Source organism: Pholcus phalangioides, unplaced genomic scaffold (genome assembly GCF_987345545.1).
Source record: "Pholcus phalangioides strain wild (caught in Gottingen) unplaced genomic scaffold, Ppha-v1.0 ptg000001l_1, whole genome shotgun sequence".
Taxonomy (NCBI): domain Eukaryota; kingdom Metazoa; phylum Arthropoda; class Arachnida; order Araneae; family Pholcidae; genus Pholcus; species Pholcus phalangioides.
In genome coordinates, this window is record NW_028301594.1 from 18,874,188 (window position 1) to 18,890,022 (window position 15,835).

Sequence of the window (15,835 nt, forward strand, 5' to 3'; positions counted from 1 at the left end):
GCTTCGTTGCATAACAACAATGGGAGAATAGCGTTTGACACCAGATTGAAGGGAAAATCCATTCCTGTCCCTCCCTCTAATAAAAAATAGAGACCATGCTTTTGCGAATAACGCCATCTAGTGCGTGAAATTCCCTGCTACCCCCTTCCCATCAAGGTTAGAGTATTGTATAATCTGGTGTATTTTTTTCGCAAACTGCACGAAGTTTTATATTTATAAACTTTTAAAAATTACAAAAAAATCCATGGAAACCCGATTATTATTAGGCACACTGGAAACAGGGATGTATCGGATAATCGAAAGGACATATTTTATAAATAGTATTTTTTAAGTACAAAAATATATCAAATTATAGGTTGTAAACATAAATTACACCGTTCATGTGCCGAGCTCGATATAAAGTGAATCTTCGAGTAAAGTAAGTGAAATTTTTAGTCCTGTAACAGTCTAACTCCTTTGAAACGAACTTAGAGAGGCCGGAAAAATTTGGCTCACTGTAATCGTTCTAATAAGAGTATCACATGGGATAGGGCCAAAAAATTTCTTTCGATTTCTTTTTAAGCCAAACTCGCTGTAGTAAGGTTCGAATGCGATAGACATTTGAAAAAATCAGTAGTAATATTTCTGTTGAGCACTTTTTCAGATTTTCCGGATTTTGTCGGTAATCCTTTAGTTTTGTACACCAGTAGTAAGGGTAGATGTCGAATAATCAAGAGTCTACTGTATATGAAAGCACCAACTTTTCATCAACAATTTTCTTTGCATGAGCTATATGTACTGTACGTACTTTAATTCCATTTATATAAGGAAAACACACTTATTAAAATAGAATAGTTTAATAACCAATTAAAGTAAAATATATATATTTTATTAATAAATTAAAGTAATTAATTTTTATAATTTTAATATGAGGTAAGCAAACATTTCTCGAACTCCCAGACGGGCATCGGAATCGATATTTGACTCAAAAGCTGGAGTCAAGGGTGTGTGTGTGTGTGCTTTATTATTCTTCGTTCCAATGACCCATTTCGTTCTTTTCATGGGTATGTATTTATGTTGGTTTAATGTGTTTTGGTGACCTTTTGAAAGAAAAGTAGTGGCTATCGATCTTGGTCATCATTCCGACTGAGGGTGTGTGAATATTCCCAAGGCCATCAGTTAAACGTTGGAAGTTTTCCCAACTGACATTTCCTTCACGCATCTTTTCATAGACATTCTCAATTGACATTCCCCTCTTTCATTATCCGAATATTTCACGAAAAACTAATCTGTATTTAGATTAATATAACGCTACTAATTAATAATGATAACTTATTTATTTTCCATCTACCATTTCCTTGGTCCGTAAAAATAATGGAATTGAATCGAGATAGAGTTGAATTTATGGAAATGTTCTTTATGCGTGCAAAGAATTTCAATTGTATAGTCCAGTCTAAAAGATAATAAGAAATATAATAAACTCTTAAAGAGGAAATATTAATTATATATTTTTTCATCACGGAAAAACTTAAATAAAACAACAAATAAAAATTAACGTTATTAAAGCCAACTACTAAAACTAATTATTATCGTTTCATTCAATGTTAAACCAAGGCACGAATTCTTATATAGACAAGTCGAATTGCAGGAGAGAGATCCACGGTTGTGGTTTTTAGTGTGTGCGCCTGTTTGGTCATTATGAGGCAATAATCCCTGGTAACTACGGTATTCGGGTGTGTCCAGCTTCTACCGTCGCTTTAATGGTGTTCGTAACGGTTTTTTCAACGGCTTTCTGTGCAAGTCAAGATGGATTCTTGCAATATCGCTGGTTCTAATACCAGTGATACTTTGTGTGTGCTGTGATCGACCAGTATTTCTTCCCCCTCCCCAGTGCATACGTCTGCCCCATATTTTCCCTTTTTATAGGTTTCTGAATGCACTTGGATAGCGTGGATTTACAGCTGAAAGTGAAACAACGACACGCATTGACAGTGTGAATCCAGGAGAGGCTTCGACTATCATCGACTTTTTGTTCGAGTTGTGGTCATCAGTGGACAAAAGAACCCTCAACCTGTTTTGTATTTCAGTGTCGCGGATCGATCTGTGTTTTTCCGCTATCTACGGTTGTTTCTTTTGGGTGAGATATGTATGTTGTGAAGTGAAACCCGGTCCAGACCAGAGACGTGGCTCATCAGGGGTAAGTCTTTGCTTTTTGAGTGCTCACTTAAAATGCCCCTTCGTTGTCCCTATGCCGATCCGGCGGCAATCGCTGAAATTGTGGCTTTTCGCCGGATGGCAGAGAGTTTCGTTTTCGAGGGGAATCATAATTTTGAGACACTGACAGAGAAATTTCTGCCTTGGATTGAAAACATGTATGATTTGAGTAACGATGGCATTAGTGATGAATGTTCTGTGGTTGATCAATTGCAAAATCTTATAACATATTTTGTTGAGTTCAAAATGTCACATAACAATGATACTGTACTCAAAAAACTAATTAGTACAGGTTGTTTATTTTTTGGAGATCTTGAGGGTATTGATTGTGTTCATAAGCTGTCTAACAGCTTTAAGAAAACGCCTGTAAACTTGGTAACTGATCCTGGTCCCAAGTGTGCTAAATCAATTCGTAAGAGTAAGAAGGTAATGGCTGATAATTTATGTGTTAAAAACTCTGCTACAGGTAAAGAATTTGTGCATGGAAATGTTTCAAAGATAAATGATAAGGTAATCAGCCCAAATAATATTTATGATTGTGTCAAATCAATCGATAATTCTGTATATTTATGTGATAAAAATGACTTTAATTTTGAAAAGAGTGTCAATGATATGAAACCATGTGATAATGTTAAGATGGTATTAATTCATGATGCATGTATCAACAAATCGAACGAAAATGTTATCAAATCAGTTAATGGTTCCATGTATGTATCAAACAGAGTTATTCATGATAATGATCATGACAAGTGTGGTGTAAATGAAAAGCTAGCATTTGATAATGATAATAGTAACCCAAAAGTCAATGTTAACAATACAGATGTTGTTGATGCTATAATTCTGGGTAATGTGGTCTGTAATGATGAACATGGTATCAATGATGTCAATGTAACCGATTGTTTGGTAAAAGAACTTGTCATGAATAATAATGTCACACTACTACCTAATTCTGATGTTGAGAAATTGGGTAAATTTGTTACTATCAGTGAAGGTTGTGATGATGATGCCAACATATCTGATAATTTGGTGAAGGCCTCAATCAATGGTTTCAGTAAAAAGCGTCATATTTCAAGTAAATGTAAATCACGTAAGCATAATGAAGCCCTTAAAAAGAAGTTGAAAAGATGTGTGTTATCCAAACTTGTGTCATCTCAATGCCCAGTGCCGAATGAGTGTGATAAGCCTCAGCAAAAACGATCGGACTCTGACACTGATACTGATCATGATGATCCGGCACTAGTAAATAGGATCACCAAGGAACTTTCCGACTGTGTTAAGTTATCTAATTCAACGGCTAATCCAGTTTTGCCATCTGTAACTGGAAATTCAGTGATCCCTGACGAAGGCAATGGCAACGAAAAAAGCAGATTCAACGTGGGAAAATTGAAAACCAAGAACTCTAAAAGTGACAAGCATGCTAACAAAAATATCACTGTTGCCAAGGCCCCTCCATCTAATGCATGTATGGCAAAAACTTCAGATCGTTATCTGCCGTCTCTTCAATCCAGGATCTCGAAAGAGAAACCGGATCCAGCACTTGGTTCCATGGTCACAACTGACGAGCCAGATAATCAGCCAAAATTGACGAAGTCACAGAGATCAAAAGCTAGAAAAAAGGCAAAAAAGATGTCTACAAGAGCAAATGAGGTGATGCTCTCCACGGGAAATAACAACTCCACTGGAGCTACTGCTACCCCCATATTTGAAGATAAATCAACAAATGAGTTTGCAATCGCTTCAACAAGTCATCGAAGTCCAGTGAGAGACTCAGGTGGGGTTGGAGAGTGCAATGCAGAGTCGGATTCAGTGGAACCGAGTAGGGTAGAATCTAGAATTGACAATGATTATCCTAATGGTGACAACGATGAATTCACTCAAGTCAACAGAAGACGAAAAAAAGTTAATGTACCCCAAATTGTCTTATCCTCTTGGGGATCCAACTGGCTTGCAACCTTTCGAGATATAAAAAACAATTGTGAATTTGCTCCAGTGTCTAAAACGACAGAGAAGAACATTCTGTTAAATTTATTTAGTGAAAATGATCACAGGAACGTCACAAGGTTCTTGGACGATAACAGGTTCGAGTATCATACGTACCAAATGAATAGTGAAAGGTCCTTGAAATTCGTAATACGTGGTCTACCAGCAAATGTTAACCACTCTGACATCACTAATGACTTATCAAAACAAGGATTCGATGTGATAAAAGTATGCAATCTCAAAAACTATACTTCAGGAAGAGTACTCCCGCTCTTCTTGGTGGAAGTTCCGATCAACTCTAAAGAAATTGCCAACTTGGTCGACATCGACGGGGTTCCAATAGAGATTGAAAGATACAGAGGAAATCGTTTTCCCTTGCAATGCAGGAACTGCATGAAATTCGGACATACAAGTTATTTTTGCCATAATCAAGCCATATGCGCATTTTGTTCAGAAGGACACAGTACTAGAAGCTGCTTGGTTAAGGGAGATCTGAACAAGATAAAGTGTTACTTCTGTGGAGGCCCTCATACAGGAACGTATTCTAAGTGCCCTGCCAGACCTGCTTCCACAGGTGAATCTGGAAGAACCTTCATCTCCAAGCTTCCACCTTCGCTTCGAGATTTCCCCCTTCTAGGCAGCGTAGGAAATAACGTAGTTTTAGAACGAGGAAGAGATAGAAATGGGGAAAACAACTTTTCTGAAAATGAGTTGTCTACTAAAACGGAGTCAAATCCTTGGGTCAAGGCTAGTACAATCCCGTTGGTATTACAACGTTCTGTAGACGAAGTCTTAAAGGGACCACATATTCTTGGAATAGGCAAAGTGCATCTCACGGAAGCCGAACTGGTCGAGGAGCTGAACAGAAAGTATAACGAAGCCGAGCAAGTGAAAATATTAGATTACAAAAATAATCAATTTGGAATTAATTTCACAGATGTAATTCATGAATTCAACAAACATCTTAATAATCGTGATGATTCTTTCGGCGATCACATAGTTAAGCCGTCTGAACTTTCCAAATCTTATAATAATTCTGTAAACAGGCAAATGCCAGTACCTTACCTTGTCATTGATGAAACTGATGTCACTGATGCGTCTGTACATTCAGTTTGTATGTCTTCAACTACTAATGAAACAGTGGAGAATTCACAGAAGAACAACATCGAGAACTTTTCCAATGTTGTGCGAGAACTTTTGGTCAATATGGGCATTTCTGAAGACAAGGCTCATAACCTTATTCAAATTCTGATTGGTTTTATTTCAGCGCTCAAAAATTAATACACCAGTGTCAACTATCAGCAAACCGCTGAAAATTCTGGCATGGAATGCCACTGGGCTTAAACAGGAACTACAAGAATTCAAACAATTACTCTATGACCTACAAATTGATGTAGCACTGGTTTGTGAAAGTTTTTTAAAACCTTCTCATACTTCCAATATCTCTAATTTTGTCTGTTTACGTGAAGACCGTCTACATGGAAGGGGTGGTGGAATTGCGGTGTTCGTTAAAAAGGACATTCCTCACCAAAAACTTTCGATTCCTTCTTCAACTGAAATGGAAGCTTTGGCAGTAAACATCTTCATCAACAGATCACCAATAACCATTTGTGCAATTTACAAACCACCTAATAACCATGTTGATATCAATCTCCTAAACTATCTCGTTAATATCAACAATCCGGTACTAATTGCTGGCGACTGGAACTGTAAAAGCCCTACATTCTTCAGCCATTCCACAAATAGACAAGGTAGAGTTCTAGAAAGATTTTGTAGGAATAATTGCTTGTGCATTCATTCATCGAACATTCCAACCAATTATCCTACTAGTCGATTTTATCGACCCGATGTTCTGGACTATGGAATCTCCAAAAACTTCAGGCACAACATCTTTTTCGAAACAACTGCCAAACTTAATTCAACTCACAACCCTATTATTTTCACCATCGATATAACTAGACCAAAGGATATTCCATATCAACTGGTTACCAACTGGGAAATCTTCCGCTCTACGCTGGAAACATTACCAGTGTGGAACTCAGCGGAATTGACGACGAACTGTATTGAAAATGCAGTAGTTGATGTGACTGAACAAATTAAAACAGCTATTCAAGCCTCTACCAGGAAGATTAAGGCAAAAGAAAACAGATTTGGCATTTCGGAAGAATTACGGGACAAAATCAGACTAAAAAACCGGGTCCGAAAACTCTGGCAAAGATTTAGAAGACGGTCTGACAAAACCACTCTAAACAGACTAGAAAAGGAAATAAGACAAGAAACAACTGAATATGTCAATGAGAGATTCACCCACTTCATTGAGGAGGCCACAGCATCCGATGGCTCATTGTGGAAGGCGTGGAAAATCTGTAAACGAAAATCTCCAGCGGTGGACAAAATTACAAACGAACAAGGTCAACTGTTGTATACAAATGAAGAGATTGTTGAAACGTTTGCTGATAACTATGAAAAGCAATTCATGCCAAACAGTCTGCAATCTCGAAGTATTGCTTCAGCTCATCATGGAAAAGTTCAAGAATTCCTGGATAGAGTTCGCTCGGATGCCTTGCGCGGAATGGGTGCTGCCGGTTTGACCAATGTTGACGAAATCAGGGGCATGATTAACAAACTCAAAACTAAAAAAGCTTCTGGTCATGATGAAATTTCAAATCTCGCTCTTAAAAATCTTCCTCTTTCTATCCTCAAATCATTCACTAATATATTTAATAGCATGCTTCAGACAAGCTATTTTCCTAATGTCTGGAAACTTTCTATTGTCAAACCTCTTCATAAATCTGGAACTGACCCACTTTTCTCTCAAAACTTCAGACCTATCAGCTTACTCAGTAACATTTCTAAAGTCTTTGAACGTATCTATATTTCACGTCTTGACGCTTTCCTGTCCTTCAACAGCATTCTTCGAAGTGAGCAGCACGGATTCAGGCGGGGGCATTCTTGCGTCACTCAGCTGCACAGAGTTACCGAGTTCGTGATGACTGCGTTCAACTACAAGGAACATGTCTGTGCTCTCTGTCTGGATATATGTAAGGCCTTCGACAAAACGAATCACACGACCTTATTATCCAAACTAATTGACCTGGGTTTGCCTGACTATTTCATCATCTTTTTAAACAGTTACCTTTCCAATCGAAGATTCCAAGTCAAAAATGGCAACTGTCTCTCAACTGTTAGACCAATAAGAGCGTCTGTCCCGCAGGGTTCTTGTTTGGGACCACTGCTCTTTGCGCTATACATCAATGACTTCCCAGCTCCTCAGCGCGGAATGCTTGGTCTATTTGCTGACGATGCCATCCTGTTGACCAATCACAAAAAAGGGAAAAAATGTATTGAAAATTTACAAGAATCAACTGAAGACGTTGAGGACTGGTGCCAAGACAACGATATAAAGTTGAATCATCAAAAATGTCAATATATTCTCTTCACAAGACGGTACATGTTTCCAAGAACTCCCATATACATCGGCAATACGGTGTTGACAAGAAAACTCCAAGTCAAGTATCTAGGTTGTATACTAGATAAGTCGCTCTCATTTTCTCCTCAGGTGATGTACGTAAGAAATAAGGCCTCACAAGCAGTTGGGATGCTATCCAGAATCACATTCCCACAGGCCAGGCTAACGTTGAGGAATAAAGTAATTCTTTTTAAAACTATTATTCGTCCTATTCTGACATATGCTGCCCCAGTGTGGGCTCATGCCAGTCTTGCAAATATGAAACGTTTACAGACACAGCAGAACATCATTCTTCGTCAGTTTACCAGAGCCCCCTGGTATGTGAGAGGAAAAAACATCCGTAAAGATCTTGACTTACCACTAATCTTGGACTATATCAAGGAGCTTGCCAATGCTCATTTTGACAGGCTACGATCTTCTGAACACCCGCATCTTAGAGAAATTGTCTATTATGACCCTAGAATACCCACAGCACACTCTAGGCCAATGGACTTGCTGAGCGTGGATTGGGTGACGAATTGATGTAATTTGCAGAACATTTTCATGATTTTGATTTTTTTTTTTTTTTTTCAAAACAATTTATCAATCTAATGTCAGTTTTGTTTGATATTGCGGATGCTGTGATCGCAATTCAGAGGCACTTATATGTTGTTGTTTTTTTCGCAATTAATAATTTTTCTCATTTATTCATAATTTGCGCTTGCATAAAATGGTGCATTGGGTTCGTGTCGTGTTGAAACTGATGTTATTACAATACAGAGATGGTATGTGTCATGTCTTCATTATAACTTTTTCTTTGACGTTCTTGATTATGGTTATATGACTGATGACGGTTCAACAGTACCTCAAACATCTCTGGTTAGTGTCTCTCGATTATGTAAATATTTATAATGTTGGGGTTTTTGGGTAGCATATCATCAGCTACTTCCCTTAAGACATTTCCCCGTTGTTCTTCGATTGTGTTGTGTTTTATCTCGATGAGCATTCATTTCGCGAAGATTTGTAAACAATACTCTCCTGGCTCATTCATTCTCTACACACACACATACACTACATACCTTACACACATGCACAAACTTGTCTTTTTCCTTCTCATACCACCCCTGGTGATCTGTAAGTCGCCAGACAGCCTGCAAAGGCTGGGCAGCGACGGAAACGTTCAATTCTGGTCTGGTCTGGAGGAGAGAGATCCTTTTTCCCGCCCCATCCTCTATGAAAATGCCCATAGTATGCTGCAAGTGGCTGCTTTTCAACATGGTGGAATGTGCATGTATGTACAGCGAACCTGACGTGAAGTTTGTTTCTGTGTAATGCTGGTTGAGTGTAGTGTTTCCGTCTGCCATCAATTATGGGCGAAGTGTAATGATTGAATAATTGTATCGTTGTAAGCCTATTGCTCTCTGTGGCGAGACTTTTTAACGAGGAGATCGGTTCGCATTTGCGCCTTGACAAGATAAGGAGCTGAGGGGGCAAGCTAGAATTCAGATCTGTTACTCCCCGGCATGGTCAAGGCCACATCCTTTTGACAGGACGTCCCATCTGGCAAAGTGATGTTCTTTGGCCTTAACTAGCTGAAAGTACCTGCCTGCCAATTCGCATATCTGCTCACGAAAATTTAATAGCACCAAAATTAATATTATCACTAAGCACTCGAGGATCTTGGGTGGGCTTAAGACGACCCTGGCAACAACTGAGGCAGATGGTTTTGGTGCCTAAGGCGTCACTGCCTTGGTCTAACCTAATTGTTAGACCAAGGATTCAAAAAACTCACCCTTCTTACTCAGTGCTTCCAATTTGACAGCTCATTTTACAGAGAGAGTGTTCCAAATTAGATGGCTGTTCCGATCGATAGAGTGTATTTTTGTTTCTGGTGATGCTCTGTAGGCAGCTGAATATTTTACTCCTCTCGTGATCAACCCAACTAAGGAGGTTCCCGCTTTTGGCACATGGGGCTTCTCTCAAAATGCTATCTGGTACCGAATCTTATTGCGACTTTGACCGGAAAAGTGAATTCGTAAATAGGTAAGCTGGTGTTTTCCGTTATAGCTAAAAGCTCCCAGAAGATCCCTTCTCCCGGGGGACCGTTATGCTCTTGAGACGTTCTTACACATCCGTAAATACTGCAATGGTTTCCAATATGAGGAAACATTTTGAGATTGTTTTTAAATCCCTAAAGCCGAAAGATCATTACGGCCTTATAAGAGAAAAATCTATTTCTCCATTAAAAAAATAACAAACAAACAAAATAAAGGCATCTTGTTTTTGTTAACGTTAAGTGATCTCCTGTTTCACTTTCCATCATAAAGTTCAATGTTCCCTCCGTCAAAAAAGCAGATGATATCATCCAGATATCTTTTCTCAACTCCTTAGCCCTATGAGAGATCAGCAACATCTTTTTCTTTTCTCCCAAGGTCTGGAAGATTTTAATCATCCCACACGAGAAGCCATCATCCTCTCATGTTGATGAGATGATCTCTTTTTTTTTTTTCTTCCAGAAATAAAATCTGCCTCTTTTTTTCGACCTTTCTTGTTTTTCGCTCGCTCTTCTCACGGGCACGGTCAAGTACCATGAGATACTTATTTTCGGACTTGGCCTAATTGATGCAGATGTCCGCGAGTATTTAAAACGCTGTTCGGGAAGCTATCATAGCCAAAAACTTTTCTTCCTACTTCTATCCAACTTCAATATCTTATCCGCAGTCTTGTGCTAGTGCGTTTGCACGTGTTGCTCTTGTTTTTCTTACGTTTCCCACATCAGGATATTCTCGGTACGTGTGAGATGGCTTCGCTGCGTCAATGTTTGGTTTTCGCGATAATCGTCGGTGTGTTGGTTTCTCTTGTAAGTACTATCAACTTGTTTTTTTTCTCCCGTTTTATGCTTGCTATAAAATTAAATACAAGAAGATTTAATCCAGAAATACTGTCGGTATGAGCATGGTCATTTCAGTAAGATAAGGCGTATTAACTTTGATTTAAATATTGCTTTTAGCTCCTGCTGTCTACATGGTGATGCGTATAACATGACTTTTTAATACCCATTGCTTTCCTATCGGAAATGTTAAAAAACTGTATTAACCGAGTATCTGTCTACCCGAGTCTGACTAGAAGTGACACTGTCACAATCACAAAGTTATCGATGACAATGAATTATGCCGGAGAACCAGGCTTATATAATCCTTAGCTTCTTAATTAGAAATCTCTAATTATTTAACCCTTTCACCGGCATAGCAGAACTCACTAAACCCCCTAACAGATGCAGTGCTTATACGAATATGCGGTGTTTGTGTTCTGAAACCTTTTTTCTTTCTTATTTAAATTTTTATTTCCGAAAATTATGGTTAAATTGAAATTGGTTTAATAAAATCAAAAACAGAAAAATAAATGTTAACGCGCATAAATTAAACATGTATTATCGAAATTGTTATTTTTTTTCAGCATAATTGTAATCATTTAATCAATTATATCCTTATTGAAAGTCTATACAAAAATCCTATGTAAAAAGCCTTACCTTTACATTTTTCTATTACTGTCAGCGTTCGAAATCATTAGTGGTTCGCTGGTCCGAGACCACTGGTTAAACAATCGGACCAACTAAAATAAAATTCTAGTGGTCCGCGGGATCAATAGTGGAAAATCCTTTCCACTGAAGAATTTCTCCTACGAGAGAATCACCAATCCTCAGTCATTATATTTTTGCTGAATATGTTATAAAATAAAAATAAAGACGTACATTTGTATTTTGTTTTAATTATCTCTTAATTACTGCTGAAATTTGAATATTCGTACACCATTCGGTATATATCTTCTTGGAAGCAAATATCTTCTGCAGAGTTTCTTCTCAAAATGTCAAATAAGGTTTGACTGCAGTTCTAATTGTTTTGTAGGGCTTTTTGCACCCCTTGGTGGTATATCACTCTTTTAAATAATATATTTAGGAAAATAAATTATCGTTATATTCAGAATAGAGGAACAGATTTCGTTTAGCGGACAAGTCATGATGTCTGCGGACCAGTGGGTTCTCGTCTTCACTGGTCCGTAAGGCCAGTAATATTTATTTTTTAATTCTGACGCTGACTGTGTATTAAATGTGTTATTAGAGTTGTTAAAGTTGAGAATTAGTGTTGTGGCATTATCTACACCGTTAGGGGGTATTATTGACATGATTTGAGTATGAATATATATTTATTGCAATTAGAAAAGAATTAGAATCACGCATGCCTTTCACCGAATATATATTTTAATATACACGTTATTTTAAATCTCGAAATTTCATGAAATCAGTGAAAATAAATGGGAAAAATTTGAGCAGAATTTACTTCTCGTTGAGTGAATATCACTATTTCCATTTATAGATCGCCATGATTTCCCCCTCGGTTCTTTTCAGTTAAGTGAACTCATTATTTTCTTCAATATAAGACAATTTGAATGAAAAATGCACAGCGTATTCGTGTAAACTGCATCTGCAGAATCATATCATTCGATATCCAACCTCCAAATGAATTTTAATACAACAATGTGTCCTGTAACTTCAAGTCTCATAAGTTCAAGAGATCTATCTAGAAACTTATCATAAATTCAGTGGAACTCGGTTATAATGTCAACAATTGGCGGTCCCGGCTGAATGCCTGATAATTTTTTCTTTCATTTCGTGTATCGCAAATAAAACTGAGTTAATAATTGCCTGTTATCGAAAGCAATGCTTGTCAATGGGACATTATGTGTCAAACGCACATGAACTGCCAAATTGAAATACCATGTTTTATAGTGGATGCTCTAGTAACAGTATTTTGTAAGCCTTTAAATCCCGAGTTAATGGTAAAAATTTGTAGTGATGTTATTTTTAGTCGATAACACAGCGAATAAAATACATAGATTTAAAAATTTCGTTCAGTGTTTTAAGTCTAGGCCAGCTAGGGTTAACCTCTTATTTTCCGCGGACCGCTAGTGTCATTAAAATGAAGTTGCCGACCCCTTTAAAAATACCGTGTTCCTTCACATTATCCGGCATGCTGCCAAACTCGGGGGACGCCAGATTTTTTAATGTGGGGTCTGGTCCATTCCCGGCATGATGGAAAAAGAGTGGTTTAATAAGGATCACGGTATGCATTCAGCCAATTTAATGGATCTTTAGAATAAGCATTTAAGAATTTTCTAGAATTTGTGATTCCGGGTGAACTTCCGGGAAATACGGGTTTTCTCAGCATGTTAGTCTCCGTCGATGTTTTTCGGCATGCCGGCTAATGCGGAGGAATATGGCGATATATAATGGAAAAACATAAGCTTACTGTTTTCTCATCCAAGCTCACGCTCATCCCAGAAATCACTCTTCTGGTCCAGTCACTTTGTAGAGTGGCCAACAACTGGTCGATCACTTCGTGAAGTGGACAGTATCTGCAATCTTGAGAATATCAGAAGTGGCTCACCACTTTCCAGAGTGTCCAGACATCAGCCTTGAGCCTTAACATACTGTATAACATAATTAATACCGATTCTGTATTAATTTTGATGGGAAAAGCGGAGTGAAGTTGAAATTCTCATACTCTGGAAAAATCCCTGTACTTAACGAATGATCTAGAGCAATATTTCTTAATGTTTTTTCGTTACCCAATGGACCAGGGCTGCCTTTACCAGACGCGGGGCCGGTGCGAATATAATGGTGGGACCAGAGGAGCGTCTCAACAATTTCGGACCACAAAAACTTTTAAGACCTTCTTTGCCCAGATTTTATGTGTTTCGGGGCGGGGGGGGGGGCAAATCGGCATCTATTACTTCAGAATGTACAATAATGCTAATATATACAGGGTGTCCTGTAAGTGCTAATGTGACGTTTATCTCATCAGCCGTCCGTCCGTCGTAGAAGTAGTTTTGGTTTAAAAAATGCTCAAAAGACGTTCAAAAATTGTCCTGTATCAGTTTTGAAAGGGAAAATACAGTGTGTGCAACAAAATAAAAAAATCTAAATTTTCATGCGGTCCCGTCCTCTATCTTCCAATTAGAAAGTTGTTGCTCTGTATCTCCTGAGGCCAACCAAAAAAAGTTCACGTTTTTAAGAGTAACATTCGCTAAGATATTTGAATAGATTTTCAAGATATTTGAATTCAAAAATCGGAAAAAAGTTATGAAAAAACAGCAAAAATCAACGGACAACGCTCTTTTCCATCATTTATTCTTTTCTCTGTTTTTGAATTCGAATATCTCAGTGAATATGGTACATGAAACTTGGATTTGATTTTTTTTGTTGACCTGGGAAGATACAGGGCAACAACTTTCTAATTGGAAGTTAGAGGACGAGAGAACCAAATAAAAATTTCGATTTTTTTATTTTGTGACAAATTGTATTTTCACTCTCAAAACTAGTTCGGGGTAATTTTTGAACGCCTTTTGAGCACTTTTTAAACTGGAATCATACCTCTACGACGGACGGTTGATGAGATAAAGGCCCCATTACCACTTACAAGACACCCTGTATATACATACAAAAGAATTTAAACGCACAACTAAATGTAAATTAACACAAAAATTGATGAAAAATTCAACACTGATTGTAATTTTAAACTAATTTTAACTAAACAGAAAACTAATAAATATTTAAACCGATGAATTAAAAATAATAGAAAGAAATAATCGCAACACCAAGTTCAGAATTAATGAAAAAAATAATTCCGAAATTCATCAGGATTAACGGAAGAAAGAAATCAGAATTGGTGAAAATTCAGAATTAATGCAAGAAATATTTTCAGAATTGATGAAAGAGCCTCCAACAATTAAGCGTGAGTGCGGGGCAAGGTGTGACCGCACCTGTCGCACACCTCTAAGAACGGCTCGGCTGTAAACCATATTATTTCTAATGAAATTAGGTACAATGATTTCGGAGAGTAAATATATGAATTGATTGAGAATCTCCTATAGTTGCAGGGCCCCAAAACAAAATTTTTTCTGGAGTGCTGTAGTTCGCCTTTTCAGACCCTGCATCCACAAATGTGGTGGTTGCTTTCTCTCACCGTCGAAAAAAAAAAATTAATCTCATGGAGTTAAGCCCAGACTTACAGGATTGTGTAAGTTTTCAGTTAGAATTATGATGAATAAAATGGAAGCTTTCATCAGAGGACAGCACTCGAAGTTAAACTTTGGAAGCTTTCATCAGAGGGCAGCACTCAAAGTTAAACTTTCATGGGGTTTTTAAGATGTCTTCCAAGAGAAAGTGCCTTCTGGAAAAGTCTGATTTATTGCATAAAAATTTATCAATAAAATTTTGGAAAAAAAAACTGTATGTGAAGATGAATACACCCTGCATCATCTCGGCTGAAAAATTTTGAATGAAGGGGATTATTTCTCTACACAAAAAAAATTAAGAATTAAAAAAAGAAATAATGATCTGATGACATTTATGTTTTTAATGCATTTTTTGAGTGTCAAAATGCAAAAATATCTTGAAAATTTCAAGCAGTGAATGCTCGGGTCTGAAAGGGATAAGACGGACCAGACCATGTGACTCCCGGTGGAGAATCACTGGCCTAGACATTGTAAAACATTTTATTAAAATGATGTTAAACGTTTTTTTTTAAAGATGTCTTTATATGAATATAATATTTTTAAATTCTTTTCCTGCTAGTTGTGTGACACTTCGGCAGCTGATTCCAGCAGCGGTAGACATTTCAGGTCGTCTCTCACATCACGCAGTCAACAACCTCCAGAACCTGCTGAAATCAAGGAGTACAGAAGAAGCTGCCAAAGAGAGCCTGGATGCCGGTGGAAATGTATGCCTATTAGGGGTTGTAGATGCTTGTGCGGCAGTTACGCCAGCTCTGAACATTAGCGAAAGAAAATTCGGATAAACGGTCTGGAAGATAGATTAATTTTACCCCTGCTTAAATCGTGTGAAACAGGGAAGGATCAATTTCATTTAATTATTACGCCACTGAAACCATCGACAAAATACCAATTGTTCGCATTCACCTGAGATGGCGTGTTTTTAATGATTATTCGCTCATATTTGTAATGAGCTCTGTACATATTCCTGTGTTGTCTATAGTTTATTTATTAAATTATTTTTTGATCTACTATATCGTCAAATATTTCTTCAAACGCCCGTCTCCAATTTTTCGTATTTCGATTTTCAAATGTGAAAGTAATCCGTCCGATTGAAAATCTGGAAATTCAGAAACCGAGGAACGAATGAACGCAGAATTAATT

General features: G+C 37.6%; 1 long non-coding RNA gene across 1 annotated transcript; it reads left to right on the plus strand.

Annotated features, from left to right (window-relative positions):
• Nucleotides 1-10,326: 10,326 nt before the first annotated feature.
• Nucleotides 10,327-15,553, plus strand: LOC149090017 (uncharacterized). Its single transcript, XR_016192628.1, has 2 exons — nt 10,327-10,481; nt 15,255-15,553. It is a non-coding gene; the product is annotated as an uncharacterized LOC149090017 (long non-coding RNA).
• Nucleotides 15,554-15,835: the final 282 nt, after the last annotated feature.